Here is a 16,588-nt window from a genome sequence, read left to right as displayed (position 1 = left end):
TGAGGCAGGAAACTTCTGCTGGGGAGTGTGAGGGCAGGGCAGCAATGCTGATTGGCTGACGTTTGGACCAAACAATGAGGAGGTCTGGTTACCAAATACTACAGTCCCTATGGGCTTTTCTATGCAGTTTTCTTCTCTATGATACTGCTTTGGTCATTCTGTTACCGTGAGACTCCCACCATGACGACGGGGAAGATACAAGCATGTGAATCTATGAAAGATAATACTGGAGAACTATAGTGTACAGGTAAGTAACTAATTCCTTATTTGTGCAAGTAAATTCTGAGGGCAGTCTGAGTGAGTTTTGTTGTGAGGGCTGGGAAATTTCCATGACTTAACTGAGAGGAGTGAGCTTGCACAAAGCAACTTATGAGTAGCAGATGTTAAGAAATTAGTTTGTTTCGCAGACATAAAGGGCTGCAAATGCACAATTTGGCCCCATTATTTTACTGTTTTTCTTGCAGAGACCCCCGGGTGGTTTGAGCTTGCTCACTGACTGCCCACTGGCCAACAAACCGTGACTACAAGCATAGTCTTGCCTTTGGAACCTTATAAGTATTTATTGCAGCACAAATAAATATCCTTGGTGCAACAACATCAACTGTTGCATTTCGTTAAACACTTATAAGGTCCCAAAGGCGAGACCTATTGCCTATGCCAATGCTTAGACCATCTTAAAATTGTACTGAGAATTTTTGTGTTTGCATCACCGCTTTGCATCCATTCAGACCGGTAGCATTAGAAAAACTTTGATATCAATTTGATACACACATACGGAGGTAACTGGGTGATAAATAAAAAAATTAATACAATTTTCTGTTATTTGGTTGGCCAATGTTTTCTTGAATTGTTGGCGCTGCAAATGTTTTGAAAAAAAATCATATGCAATCAGTTTGTGGGTCGAGTGCATTGCTGTTAGGTCGAGTAGAAAAGTCTACTCACTCTACCTGCAGGTAAAGTAAGATTTTTTAGATTTGTCAAGCCCTATTACGGGCATACGAGGTGCTGTTCCACTGTTAAGTAAGGTGCAAGATGGTTTTTTAAAAAGAGCAAGTATCACAATTGTACAAATCCTAACGATACAGTTATGTTTAAAAATGAACAAATAAAAAATTTTAAAAAGCGACCTGCGCAATTAGTTGCTGATTTGCGCTATATAAATACATGTACATTTACATTTACATTTACAGGTCTAGTTGTCAACCAGCCGTGAGAGAGTGGCTGGACATGCTTACACCCACACCACACCCATCCAGCACAAGCGTCACAGGACATGTGACCCTGCCAATAAAAAGGGCCGGGCGCACGTGCTTGACGCATTTCCAATCTCTCTTGTGTGTATCCGTGTGGTGTGCATATAGGCATGGGAGCCCAGGGGCCTGCAACATCACATTCCGCCTGCCCGGAAGTGACATGATGGCTTCCGCACCACGATACCCAATCATAAAGGGTCCGTGACTTGCGGGCACAGACTTGGTGGCACCGGATACAGTGCGGCCAGCACAGGCACACTGCCACGGAACAGTGCCTTTCGGTGCACTGAGGTAGGGGCACCCTAAGTGCTGAGCGGGTGTCCAGCCTGCGATGATGCCCTGTCCCAATGTCCGGAATTCTCGGGTTTTGTGTGCCCTGCTGGACCGCAGTGTTGGCCTTAGCCAGCGGGGGCCTACCGCCACATGGGGCGTCGCCTCCTGGTTCACAGAGTTAGTGGCACCTATACAGCTGAGCGGGTGGGCAGCCTGCGATGATGCCGGGTGCACTGGTATGTCCTTTTCAATGGCGAAATCCAGACCCAGAATCAAAAGGGAGACCTGGTGGCCTGCGGAGCGGGGCTGCATGATGTGGAGGGTGCCATGTCCGCGCGCCCCAGGCTTGTGCTTTGCAGCGGCACGTGGTGGGCCCTCTTTCCTATAAGCCGCTGGTGGAAGGTGAACAGTGAGACCTGGGTGCGCAGGGGCGGGCATGCACCACTGGGCGGCGGGAGGGACTGGGGTGCAGCTGCCTGGGTGCGCAGCTGCGGACAGGCGATGATGTGTTCAAATTGTATGTACTGTGCCATTCATGTATCTGGACTCTGTTTGAGATGACGGGTCTGTCCCAGATGTGGAACCTGGTGAACTGCACTACATACCGGCACGTGGTTGGAGACACATCGGTGGTAGCAGGTGAGCAGTGTGGCCTGGGTGCTTAGTGTCTGCACTCTCGCTCCCTGTCCCTCTCTTCTTTTCGCAATCTCTCTCTCCCCCTCTCTGTCTGTCTCTCTCTCCTCCTCTGTCCATCTCTCTCTCCCCTCTGTCTGTCCATCTCTCTCTCCCCTCTGTCTGTCCATCTCTCTCTCCCCTCTGTCCGTCTATCTCTCGCTCCCCCTCTCTGTCCGTCTATCTCTCTCTCCCTCTCTCTCTATCCTTTGCTCTCTCTCTGTTCCTTGATGTGCGCAGGACACACCTTCTCATCATGATTTTTGTCTTGCTGGCTGTGACCCATGGATTGTCTTGAGGGGAACCGCCATGTGTCTTCATTTCTGTTCTGTGTTTATTTTGAATACATGTTCATTTGTTGATTCGAAGGTGAATGTGTACATGTCACCAGATGTGATTCTGCAACATCAGGCAGATTATTTGGTAAATGATTCAGTGTAGTTGATGTGGCATGTCTTTGGCCGGGGGGGCATGGAGTGGGGGTCCTGGGGGTGGTGGCGGTGGGTGTTGTGGTCCTCTTGGGGCTCTCAGCTGCAGGATCAGTGGCTCCATGGCATCTGTTGCCCTTCAGGTGTGGCTCTGGGCTAGGCTCTTTTTTGTGGTGCAGGCTGTGGTCCGACTTTACACCAGGTCAGAGCAGGTGTTAGTTTCCTGCTGCTAACACGCTGTATAGCATGTTTTGAGGTCGTATCGCCGATCTGGCTGGTTGTTGAGAATGTTGCGGAGTGGTGTTGTTGTGGCTTTTTGCACAGGAACGCCTACTCAGCATCTCATTGGCGATAGTTGCGGGGGTCATCTGTGGCGATGTTTTTTGCGGCTACTATCGCAGGTAAACTGGTGCTATGGGCTGTTAGCACCAGCTTGTGAATGGGGTGATACATTTATCGTGACTTTGGCTGCGATAAAGTGCTGTTAACTCAGCAATAACTCCTTGAGAATATGCCCCCAGATGTTAAAATAGCTATACTATATTACATCGCCAGAACTAAACCTTTTAGAAAGACAAACCAACTGTTTGTAGCTTTCTGTCCACCTCATAAAGGAAACTCCATCCCCAAAGCTGGAATTGCCAGGTGGATAGTCATGCATTCAAATATGCTACCAAAAGGCAAAACGCACATTACCAATTCCTCCTAAGGCGAACTCAACACGCAAACTAGGGGCTTCCATGGCATTCTTAGGGAACATTCCCTTAGATTACATTTGTAAAGCAGCAACATGGTCTACGCCACACACCTTCACCAAACACTATTGTGTAGACGTGCAGGCAAAACAACAGGCTTCTGTAGGCCAGGCTATTCTTAAAACACTTTTTCAAAGCACTGCAGCAGATACAGGTGACCACCGCTAAGGGAGAGCACTGCTGTACAGTCTATGCAAAAGTATGAATTCTGCAGCTCATATGCCTCGAACGGAAAATGCTACTTACCAGTATGCATCTGTTCCTCGCATGTAGAGCTGCAGAATATCATACGCCCACCCGCCTCCCCGGAACCTGTATCTGTTCCAGTGTTATCTTATTTAGATACACTCACATGGACATCTTTTCTGTTTCTACCAAACTCCATCATTTCCCCATCATGGTGAAAAACAATCTGAGGATGGAGTCGATGCTCATACGCACTATCGTCCAAGGGAGGAGTCCCCTATCTTGTGACTACAAAGACTTCCTCCAAGACAACAACGAACTGCAATCATCCGAGCCCAACACCTGATGGCGAACTATGCAAAAGTATGATATTCTGCAGCTCTACATGCCAAGAGCAGATGCATACTGGTAAGTAGCATCTTCCTTACTCTTTAGCTGCAATGTGGCCTTATTTAATGAATTTTGCGAGTGTGTTAGGGACATCTGGATCTTTTAGTTTACCTTATTTTGAGATTGTAACTTCGTTTGAGGAATTTGTGGAAGTCATTATTCTTATTTTGCAGTCAAGATTTGGTGGTTCAATTCTCCCACATTAGAATTTTCCCCTTAAGTGCGATGCTTTAGTCTTACCATAATGACCAAGAACATGTTGAGTATAATGTTGGATTGTTGCTCTAGTTGAATATGTTTCACAGTTAGACTTCTGCCTCCAGGTCCACCCCTGATGCCCTCTGCCCCCACTAGACTTGTTTCTGGGCTCTCACTGAATCCATTACTGACTTCTACCTTGTCGCCAAGGTACATGTCAGTTCCTTCCATACAGACTCTGGCACAGCTGATTAGACCCCAATGTCAATCGCTGACTGTAAACCGACAACCGCTCAAACCAGGCTTATGCCTCGCTATTATACAACAGAAGCCCAACCAGTGGGTATATAGCCAGATTTCAGTAAAATACCTCTCCCCCAGCATCAGTACAAGCAGAAGAATTATGCTATTTTTGGTTCTTACTCCGACTCTTTTCAAGAGGCACCAAATGTCCCGCAAGACACTGATGCTATCTGTGAAGATTGTGGAGAAGGCTGTGGAAGGCCAACTGCTTTGAAGTACAAGGAGACTCCAGACAGCTGCTCAAGGTAAGAAAACTTACTCACAAGATGATGGACGGAATGTTGCACAATGGCAAAACATTCACCCCCAGTCACAGATCAGGGTTTAATCCTTCGTTATTTTGCTCACCAAGCCACCCCAGTTCAGACATGGCCTTATGCAAATCAGTCTTGACCCTGTGCCTCATGGGAACAGTCCAGCCGAACTGCCAAACCATGTCTTTCCTGGACCGGAATCAAGCCTACTAGGACCGGTTTCTGGCTATCAACCGTCTTCAACCAGGATAACTTGACTTCAGTGGCTTAGTCAGCAAGGGACCCACATCTGGGCATACCCTTCCCACATAGGGTGAACAGCAAAACACACAAGATGATGGACGGAATGTTGCACAATGGTTGGTGAAGTCACCCCCCAGTCACAGATCTGGGTTTAATCCATTGTTATTTTGCTCACCAAGCCACCCCAGTTCAGACATGTGGAGGGCAAAAAAATCGATGGATTTAGGCTCAGATCTCTGTACTGGGGTGAATGTATGACATTGTTCTGCATTCTGTCCATCAACTGTTGTTTTTGCATTTGTCACCCCGAGTGGGAAGGGTATGCTCAGACGTGAGTCCATGCTCTCCACACTACTGGAGTCAAGCTATCCTTGCTGATGACGGCTGATAGCCAGAAACTGGTCCTAGGATGCTTGATTCCGGTCCAGGGAAGACATGGCTTGGCAGTTCGGGCTGGACTGTTCCCATGAGGCACAGGGTCAAGGCTGATTTGCATATGGCCATGTCTGAACTGGGGTGGTGTGGAGTGCAAAAAAACAATGGATTTAGGCACAGATCTCTGTACTGGGGTGAATGTATGACATTGTTCTGCATTCTGTCCATCAACTGTTGTTTTTGCATTTGTCCCCCCGAATGGGAAGGTTATGCTCAGACGTGAGTCCCGTGCTCTCCACACCACTGGAGTCAAACTATCCTGGCTGATGACGGCTGATAGCCAGAAACCAGTCCTAGGATGCTTGATTCCGGTCCAGGGTAGACATGGCTTGGCAGTTCGGGCTGGACTGTTCCCATGAGGCACAGGGTCAAGGCTGAACTGGGGTGGTGTGGAGTGCAAAAAAACGATGGATTTAGTCCCAGATCTCTGTACTGGGGTGAATGTATGACATTGTTCTGCATTCTGTCCATCAACTGTTGTTTTTGCATTTGTCCCCCCGAATGGGAAGGTTATGCTCAGACGTGAGTCCCGTGCTCTCCACACCACTGGAGTCAAACTATCCTGGCTGATGACGGCTGATAGCCAGAAACCAGTCCTAGGATGCTTGATTCCGGTCCAGGGTAGACATGGCTTGGCAGTTCGGGCTGGACTGTTCCCATGAGGCACAGGGTCAAGGCTGATTTGCATATGGCCATGTCTGAACAGGGGTGGTGTGGAGTGCAAAAAAACGATGGATTTAGTCCCAGATCTCTGTACTGGGGTGAATGTATGACAATGTTCTGCATTCTGTCCATCAACTGTTTTTGCAAGAAAACTTACTCCACATCAACAACAAGGGTCAATAGGGAAATCTTACTATCATTGCCTGTGAGATTGCTTTGCCCCTAACCCCTCCCCTATGCTGCTTGAGCCTCCGAGTGCTTCAAGTTGCCTTGTATAGCTGCTTGGGAAGAGTGCCCTGTGGAAGAACTTAAAATGTGTATAAGGTGAGAGGAGCACTCTTGTTTTTTCAACTATAAAACCTGAAAATACTTTGTTTTTTTTCAATATTTTTCCAAGCGTGCTGCGGAGGTGGCACGTTTGTCCTGACCGTGCCTAAACTTCGGACCTTATCTTAAGTGTGAGGAACACTTAACCTCTGCGCACTGTTACTACTGCGGTTCAAACTTGAGAACACCGCTATCTATTAATCCAATTTATAAACAATTGACAAAATCGCTTTAGTTTTTGCTCAAACGAGCTTCCAAAAACATTTTATAGGTATAACATTCAACTGAAAATAATTCCTGACATTGTTCAATTCAATCGCAATGCATTATTACATTCAATACATTCTTAAACATAATAAACAAAATCCAAAATTGAATTCAAATCTTTAACATAGACGACTTGTCTTTTATGCCCAATGCATTTCAAGCTCAATGAGCTCTTCGTCAGGGGCCTGTGGACTGAATATGATAATCAATTAATGAACTGATTTATGTGTAAGTCATCAAACATTCACAAAATACAAGGCTTCAACATTTTTTAAAAAAAGATGTAGGTAACAGGCAGCATTAATGCTGATAGTACCCAAGTACCCTCATCACTGTGTGTTCGAAATGTAAACAATAAAAAACGGACTCACTGGTCTCGCAATCAAGCGGTTTCATCCGATCTAAATAATGAAAAGTCGGGCGTTATAAATATACCTCCGTATATTGGATTCTTAAACAGCTCATGTGACCACTGAAATCAACCGTCTTACCTTATGGTAAACTTTCTGTGCTGAAAAACGACTGCTCAGGTAACTAGCAACTCAACCTCCTCCTGTAAACACATAAAGCCAAAGTCTCACTCGGGTCTAGATTCCTTAACCCACGTACGTTACACTACTACCTCCAGTTTAACAGCACAACGGCTCACCAGACGCTCACCTCTGTTTCGAGAGAAACTCCGTAGAATAACTCGCAAATTCGTTTGTTCAAAACTGCACTACTCGGCAATGAAACGGCAACGTAAACCATCCGCTCCTCCTCTCCTTACAAAACAGCGTGTGTGTGACTCGAAACTAACAAGGTACTAGTGAACAAAGACCGCGGGCGCCATGTTGGAAGGGGTTAAGGTGAAACGACTGAATCTAGCTGTTTCGAATCGCAAAAAAATGTATATTTAGCGTGTAAAAGAGACAGAAATGAAAAAAGTAGAAATGAAAAAAGTAAAAAAGAAACCCTAATGTTGCCAACTTACTACATAGTTACAAAAATACTGGCAGATGTAGTACAAGGTTACAATATACAGGTCTTACACATAAATCAGTTCATTAATTGATTATCATATTCAGTCCACAGGCCCCTGACGAAGAGCTCATTGAGTTTGAAATGCATTGGGCATAAAAGACAAGTCGTCCATGTTAAAGATTTGAATTCAATTTTGGATTTTGTTTATTATGTTAAAGAATGTATTGAATGTAATAATGCATTGCGATTGAATTGAGCAAAGTCAGGAATTATTTTCAGTTGAATGTTATACCTATAAAATGTTTTTTGAAGCTCGTTTGAGCAAAAACTAAATCGATTTTGTGAATTGTTTATAAATTGGATTAATAGATAGCGGTGTTCTCAAGTTTGAACCGCAGTAGTAACAGTGCGCAGAGGTTAAGAGTTCCTCACACTTAAGATAAGGTCTGTTGAAGAACTTACCATTTCAGCTGTTGGTCCCTGTCCTAGGACTTGCATAGTATCCAGCTTTAACCTTGCTTGTCCTGCACCAGTTACAACTAGCACCGTCCCTGTGGATGCCTGGTTGTTAGAAACTCTGGACGGTAGCTAGTGGCCTCAGTGGTACAGGCTTCTACTCTTGATCAGCCACTACCCTCCTACAGCTAGCACAGTGGCCAGAGGACTAATGGGACTCCAATAACTCTGCTTACTCCAGTATTGGATCTTTCATAGATTCAAAAGCTTGAATAATTCCAAGTCATCAATATTGGTGTCCCATGGTACCTTAGAAAGCCAATGCAATGATGGGTATAGACTAGAAAGGCCCCAGGCCCTTCCGTTTAGTAACATATATTTTCTTAAATGAGACTAAACTTAAGGTTCAACCAATGATGTTGCCCCACCCTCTGGAATACTCCTGTGAGAACCCCCAGTCTCTCATATTTTCGATAGCAGAGCGTGTGATCGAGTCTCCACTGAGCTCTGCTCAGCTCTACCTGTTCCAGCCATTCCACAAAATGTTCAGGAATATATATATATATATATATATATATATATATATATATATATATATATATATATATATATATATATATATATATCTCAAAGCTCCAAGGTTCCCACCTGTTGGAGACGCATTCTGACATCCACTGCAGCAACCTTCATGAGGCAAAAGCCAGATCGGCGGGCGGATCCAGTTGACAGCATGCTTGTCGATTCACGCCAGACGCGTTTCGTGCTCATTGCACTCTTCAGCGGCGTGACAGTCATTTTGGCATAGATGCCACACCTCCCACTTAAAAATATGAGCCCTCCAATGGGCGACTCGAATGAGTACGCGTTGATGTGTGGGTCCTGTAGTGTGTGACTCAGTTATGGGCCGCTGTCTGAGATATTTCCAGCCCACCAATGGGCCTCCACTCGCACATCCGGCTTATCAATCCTCCATGGATGCCTCCACATTGTGATTCGGAGCTCCTTTGCCCCAAATTTCCGTGTGGTGCATCTCTCGCGGCTGTGAGGCCGCATATAAATTAAGCTCCAAGCTTCCCACCTGTTGGAGACGCACTCTGACATCCACTGCAGCAACCTTCATGAAGCAAAAGCCAGATCGGCGGGTGGATCCAGTTGACAGCATGCCTGCCGATTCAAGCCGGACGCGTTTCATGCTCATTATTCTTTTTAAACATCTAAATGCAACAAGCTATTTACATGTTTTTTAAATGTTTACCATGACTTGCATTTCTAGGACAGAACTCTTCCATGTCTATTCACATGTCACATGTTTTCCCAGGCTAACCACCTGACCTCTTTCAGGTTACTTCACTCCACTTATATATATATATATATATATATATATATATATATATATATATCCACAAACGAAAGAGTTGCCCCTCATTGGAGCGGCGATCCCAGGTAGGTAACGCTCTTAAGAGGAAAACGGCCGTTGCAGACAAGCTTTTCCACTGATTCTTCTGATCCGACGCATTTCGGGCTACGCCCTTCATGGACAGCCTTCAAAGAACCACAGCAAGTAGAGCCACACACCAGTATTTTACCTCTTTTTATTTAAATTAGCACGCCAATGTGAACACTACTAATGCATTATGGGACTGGTAGTAAACACTGTCCTTCCCTTGTGGGTCACTGCTGTGAAACCAATAAAACAAAGTTCCTGGGAAACCAAAGAAAGTCTGCAGTAGATTAGTGCGGTTGGCCCGGCCACAGCATCACCACCGCCATTCTTGAGCGGGTCCGCCTCTGTTTATTTGGACAGTGATGGGTGGAACAGGAGGTGCCTTGTTTTATGGTTAAATGCGACTACATCAGACTTTGTTTGGTTTCCCAGGAACCAAACAAAGTCTGGGTCAGGGTCAAGACTGATTTGCATATAAGCTGGGTCCGAACTGAGGTGGCGAAGTGAGCTAAAGAATAATGATGGATTCAACCCAGATATGTGACTTAGGGTGAGTGTTTGAAAAGTTTCAGTGCTCGGTCCATCATCTCCTTGTGTTTGCTTTGTTCGCCCTAAGTTGGCTTGGAATGCCCAGCCGTGGGCCCCTTGCTCACCTTGCCACTGGATTCAAGTTAGCCTGGCTGATGAAGGGTGTTACCCAAAAAACGGTCCCAGGATACTTGTTTCCGGTACAGGGAAGACCTGGCTTGGCAGTTCGGGCTGGACTGTTCCCATGAGGCACAGGGAGAAGACTGATTTGCATATAGCTGGGTCTGAACTGAGGTGGCGAAGTGAGCTAAAGAATTATGATGGATTCAACCCAGATCTGTGACTGGGGGTGAGTGTCTGAAAAGTTTCAGGGCTCCGTTCATCTCCTTGTGTTTGCTATGATACCAACACGATCATCACCAACACTGCTTCTTGTGCATTCCCCTCCTGAAGATATTGGAGGCTTTCATAACTTTCTCAAGAGGGTAGCAAGAAGATTTGATTGCCAATGCGTACAAAACAAATGGACTGTTTTCCGTATGACTTTAAAGAGTCCTTTCGTTAGATCATCAGGGCTGTGCCTAATATTGACTATATTTGGGAAAAGGGCATACAGGTCATTATGGCCCCAGCTTCAATAGTGGCGGTGTTACCACTCCTTGACAAGAAGTACAAGGCACCTGAAGATGCTCCTGCATGCCTCACTGGATACTCCAAGCCAGATTCTGTTGTCACATAGGCAGGCCAGCGCCAGTCCAAAAACCCTTGGGCACCTATTTCAGCGTCTCAAGAGGATAGTAGCCTGGACAACATTTCTCATCCATGTCAGCCCTCACGGTGAGGGCGGCAAACTCATTGGCGGTTCTTGGAAGGTACGACTGCCAGATGTGGTCAGATATCGATCCATATTCGACAAACTACCTGAGGACGTCAAAGAGACAGCCAGGAAAGTATTGCAGGAGAGAAAGCGCACAGATCCGAAAACATAGATTGCGCCATGGATTTTGCCACTACTGGTTTCCGACAGCTAGCAGGTGCAGCAGTGCTTCAGCATCAAGGCTGGCTAAAGGCTACCTCTTCGCAGCAAGAGGCTCAAAACATGATGGAGAAGCCCTCTTTGGCAAACATGTGAATGAGGCCCTCCAAACCACCAACACTGAGATGAACAAGGCATTGGGGACCCTTCCACACAGCTAAATGCCTTTTTGAGGCGCTCAGGGAGGAGGACAACCTTCCTACAGAGGAGGCTACCAGCAATATCGGTACCCTCATATTCCACATCTACTCAGCAGTTTCGTCCCCAATATCATCAGAGGCACCCACGAAAGTAATCCTATGCCAGACCCCCTCCATGGGGAAAATTGGGATGGCCAGGAAAAGATACCAGCTGCTGTCAATGACAGGTTACAGGCACCAATTACTCCCCTGCTTTCTCCATTCCCGCTAGGAGGAAGAATTACTAATCACCTTCAACGTTGGCAAGAAATAACCGACCAATGAGTCTTAGACCATGTTCAATTTGCCCATACATTAGAGTTCATCCAAACACCGCCTCCAACCCCCCCTGAAACCTTCATTCAAAAACATCTGCAACTCCTCATGTTGAAGGTCAAAACTGTGCTCAAAATAGGAGCTGTAGTGAGTGCCTGTAGCCCACAAAGGAAAAGGTTTCTATTCTCATTTCTTCTTGGTCCGCAGGAAGTCAAGGCAGTGGCAGCTGATTCTAGACCTGAGAAACCTGAATACCTATCTCAGGAAACAGTCATTCCACATGGTAACACTGCAGGACATACTGCAGCTCCTAAACCTTGTAGGCTGTATGTCAGTCTCATTCTACAAGACGCGTATTTTCATGTTCCCATCCATCCAAAGCACAGAAAATGTCTAAGATTCACAGTAAGTAATCAAGAGAGAATGAATCACTCGTCCTGTTGTTAACCAGGTTCTAGGGTAAGTGCAGTATATCTTGGTTTTCCGCAAGGAGTATTACGTGAAAAGACCGACTAGTTGGTCTCCCTCCAGGCGGAGGAAAGCATAACAAAAGACCAGGCGATGATGCTTTTCACATAATACTCCTTGCGGTAAACCAAGATATACTGCTCTTACGATTTTCACGTGAATGAGGGTTTTTAAGACGGTAAGAACCCTAGACCCTGTTTAAAAACAGGACGAGTGATTCATTCTCTCTTGATTACTTGCCTATCGTATGGAAGCCAAATGAATCTCAGCTTCTCTCTCCCTCTTTTGATTACGAGATAAGATTCACAGTAGCCGGCAGCTACTATCAATTCAAGGTGCCTCCCTTTAGCCTGAAATTTGCTCCTCGCATATTCACGAAGTGCTTGGCACCAATAGCAGCTTTTCTGAGACTACACAAACATCAAGTGTTCCCTTACCTCAATGACTGGTGATCAAGGCACCTTCCAGTCAGGCCACACAACGGTAAACAACAGCCTGTCTGAACTTTTTCAGAGAGCTGGGCCTCATTCTGAACTCAGAGAAGTCTACTCTTCATCCATGACAAAACATGTGTTTTTTGGGGGCCACGCTGGATACAACACTCACCAAAGCGTACCCCACACCGGAGAGGCAATTACAATTGATGACGCTGGAAAAATTAGTGCAAAGAAAGTCACTTTCTATTCTCCTCTACAAGTATCTCCTAACGAGGATGTCATCTTGCAATCCTCTAGTTCCATTCTGCCATCTGCGGATGCATCGGCTACAAAAGGAAGTTGACAGGCAGTGGATTCCAGTAACAGAATCTTTCGACAATCTGGTCAAGGTCACTCTGAGCACTGTCAATGCCCTATCCTGGTGGATGTGCCAGTAACATCTCTCAATTGACCTGTTGTTTCTTTCTCAAACTTCTCCTTTAGTTATCACCACAGACGCTTCCCTAGATGGTTGTGGAGCGTATATCCAAGATCTTCAAGTCAGAGGAAAATGGCAACCTTCTCAACTTCATCTCCGAATCAATCTGCTAGAGCTCAAGGCAGTACACCTAGCCTTGCATGTGTTCCTTCCTAGAATAAGCAATTCTGCAGTGCTCATCCACACAGGCTATACGACCACAATGTACTACATCATCAAGCAGGGTGGCAAAAGATCTCACTTGTTGTCCCTGGAAGTGCAAGGCATCTGGGAGTGGTCCATCGCCACAGAGTACATCTATGAGTGGAACATGTTCCTGGAAAGCAAAATACCATAGCAGATACACTCAGCAGACTGAGGACCTCTTGACACAAATGGCAAATCGATCAGAAGACTCTCAACAATGTCTTTCTCCAGTGGAGCAAACTGAATCTGGATCTCTTTGCAACCCCCAAAACCGGAAATGCTGGTTCTTCACAATCTGGCATTCTCATCCGGGTTCGTGAAGGAATGCATTTTCAATCTCATGGTCTGGAATCTTTTCTTTCGCCTTTCCTCTGTTTCCCCTCCTCCAAAGAGTCCTCATGAAAATGAAGACCAAACCATGCAGGATAATTCTCCTAGCACCAACGTGGCCACACAAAATGTTTTTGCAGAGTTACTCCTCTCAGAGAGGAGCCACATCCAGTTGAAATCAATACCATCTCTTCTGACAATGAACCAGGGCCAAGTACTGCATCCGGATCCCAGGTCTCTTCACTTGTGTAGACCATACGAATAAAACCGATCACCTCAAGTGGAAACGTTTTGCATATAGTGCCAAACTGCTAAAATTCATCCACTTTCCTATTCTCCATAAAAAATTCTTCCACATCTCCTTCCTGCATTTAGTGAAATCCGGGCTGGCTCATGCATCCATTAAAGTCCATTTAGCAGCTGTCTCCTTCAGGCGATCTTCCACATCAGCTTTATTATGGTCTTCCAGATTCATGAAGCAATTACTCAAGGGATTATTCAGGGTCTACCCACCGGTGAGGCCTACTTCTCCACTCTGGCAACTCAGCGTACTTTCATAACTCATAAAAGATCCCTTTAAGCCCATTCACAGGACAAATATCAAGTTCCTGTCATGGAAGATAGCTCTCCTGCTGGCCTTAACTTCAGCCAGAAGAGTTGGCGAGATACAGGGTCTCACTATTCAGGAGCCTTTTCTCCAATTTAGGGACAATAGGGTGATTCTTTGCACAACCCCCTAGTTTATTCCTAAAGTCCCTTCAGACTTCCACCTCAATGGCCTGTAATTGTTTAAACATGTTTTCCAGATCCTAAGACACCAGCTGAAAGGGCACTTACTCTTTAGACATCAAGAAGTGTTTAAAGTTCTGCTTGGATATAACAAATACATTTCGCAAATCCAATCAACTAGTTGTAGCGCATAGCGCTTCAAGGAAAGGGTATCCTATTTCAAAGCAGAGCATTGCTAGATGGCTATCCAGCATCATTCTTTTCTGTCACCAGAAAGCAGGCAAGCCATTAAGCACCGGCACGTGCCCATTTTACAAGAACTAGGTCTACTTCAACTGTGCTGTTTGTCATTGTGTCACTTCACAAGATTTGCCAGGCAGATACCTGGAAAAAGAACACAACTATATGCAGCACTACTGCTTGGAATATGCAGTTCACAGTGAGGCATCAGTGGGCCAAGCAGTATTATGGCATATTTTCCAGTGAAGGTGAGCTATCTCCTTCTTCCTGCCACCCTCTTACTGTTACTCACATTTTGCATTGTAAGTTAAATGTATTTTTTCCTGAAGTGGTATTCTATCTGTCTTTTGATACATAGATATGTATATTTATAAATCTTTTCTTATATGTATATTTTTATACATTTTGCATTATGTGAAAAACTGTACTTTTCAACTGCTATTTAATCTGATTCAAGCATGTGAGTCTATGAAAGATCCATTATTGGAATCTTTCGTAGATTCACATGCAAGCCACACTCCTCCCTCGAAAATCTCACCTTCTCTCTCTCAGATGGTGTTTATTTACACTGATGCTCTAAAATCTGAGGGACAGGGGTGTGGCAGAGGGTAGGACAACCTGATTGGTTTAACCTTAAGGTTGTTTATTTTTATTTTTTAAATGACTATATGTTACTAAACTAAGGGCCTGGGGCCTCTCTAGTCAATACCTATACCCATCATTGCATTACTTTTCTAAGATACTGTGGAACTACCATCTCAACGACTGGGAATGATTCAAGCATGTGAATCTATGTAAGATTTCAATACTGGAGAACTGCAGTTAGAGGTAAGTAACTTATTTTCTTAGACACCAAACACCCCAAATTGGACCAATTGTCCACTCCAAGAAAAGGGCTGCCATTCAGAATTGTGGTATCTTCCATAGATTCACATGCCTGAATCATTCCCTGTTGTTGAGATGGGAGTCCCATGGTAAAATATTCAAGAAGTGCTTTAGGCTATAATGGCCTCAAGCCAAGTAAACAGTAACCTATCTATGTCCTTTTTAAAAAAAGAACCAAATGTTGGAATCTAGCCAATCATCTGCCAACACCCTCTCAGCAGAGGACAGTTCTCTCAGATTTTCACTGCACGTCGTATAGAAGGGAGTCTCCCTGAGTGCTACTCAGTTTTTCTTCAACTTTCTCAAATCTTGACATCATGTCAGAAAAAAAGGACTTTTCTGCCCATGTAAAACCTGTGGCAAGAAAAGAGTCAACGTAAGGAATGTATTTACTGCCTTTATCCAAGGCATGAGGTGAGAGAATGTAAGATCTGCTGCACCTTCTCAAATAAATCCCTCTAGGACAGAGAGGGAAGGTTGTTATTGTGGCTTGAGACCACTAAACACAAGTCGCCTTCTTCTGATGAATAAGAAGAGAGCCTCTACATCCAATAAGAGGGCCAGATCGAAGGACAGCTCCCCAGGTGAAGTTGTCTCCCAGGACTCCAAGGCTTAAAAAAAAAAGAAGGTAGCTAAACACTCCTATGAGCCAGCTTTATCTGTACCTTCTACGCTTGCCAGGAAGGAAGGAGATTGTCTTAGAGCCTCTTCGTCAGATCCTGTGGGGAAGAAAAGTCTCCGAAAATCATCGTCGACGACGCTCCCTCACTCGTCGACGACATTCAGTATTACATCGACGACGCCTTCGTCGATGGCAATCCAGGCTCCAATACAGTCTACTAGAGTCTCTGCGTCGACTATGAGGACCCCATCATCGAAGACAGTCAACGCTCACTCATCGACTAAGATACCGTCGGCGAAGATCCCAACGACGACCGACTCGTCGACGAGTGCCCAGTCAACGATGACTGCTCTTTCCTGACGATGACACTGTCAACCATACCGCCAACAATTGAATTTTCTTTTCCTGAGGTTTCTGCACCGAAAACAAGGATTACTCAAGTCACCAGAGTAACTAAGACTTTCCTAAGGCCAACCATGCAAGAGTTTGGTAAGGTTTGCCCTTACTACTTTCACATCTGCTAGAGGGCTATGTAATAGATGAGGAGGAGGATGACGATGATGGTCTTTATGGGGTGGCTCACAGCCCATCTGAGCTCCACGTTAAGTGTCAGGATAATGAAGATGAGGAGGATGATGACTATCATGACGAGACGCAATAGTACCAGCTGGGGCATATGGCTCC

Source organism: Lissotriton vulgaris, chromosome 9 (assembly GCF_964263255.1).
Source record: "Lissotriton vulgaris chromosome 9, aLisVul1.2, whole genome shotgun sequence".
NCBI lineage: Eukaryota > Metazoa > Chordata > Amphibia > Caudata > Salamandridae > Lissotriton > Lissotriton vulgaris.
The sequence above is the reverse complement of the archived record's forward strand: the minus strand, read 5'-3'. Positions refer to the sequence as shown.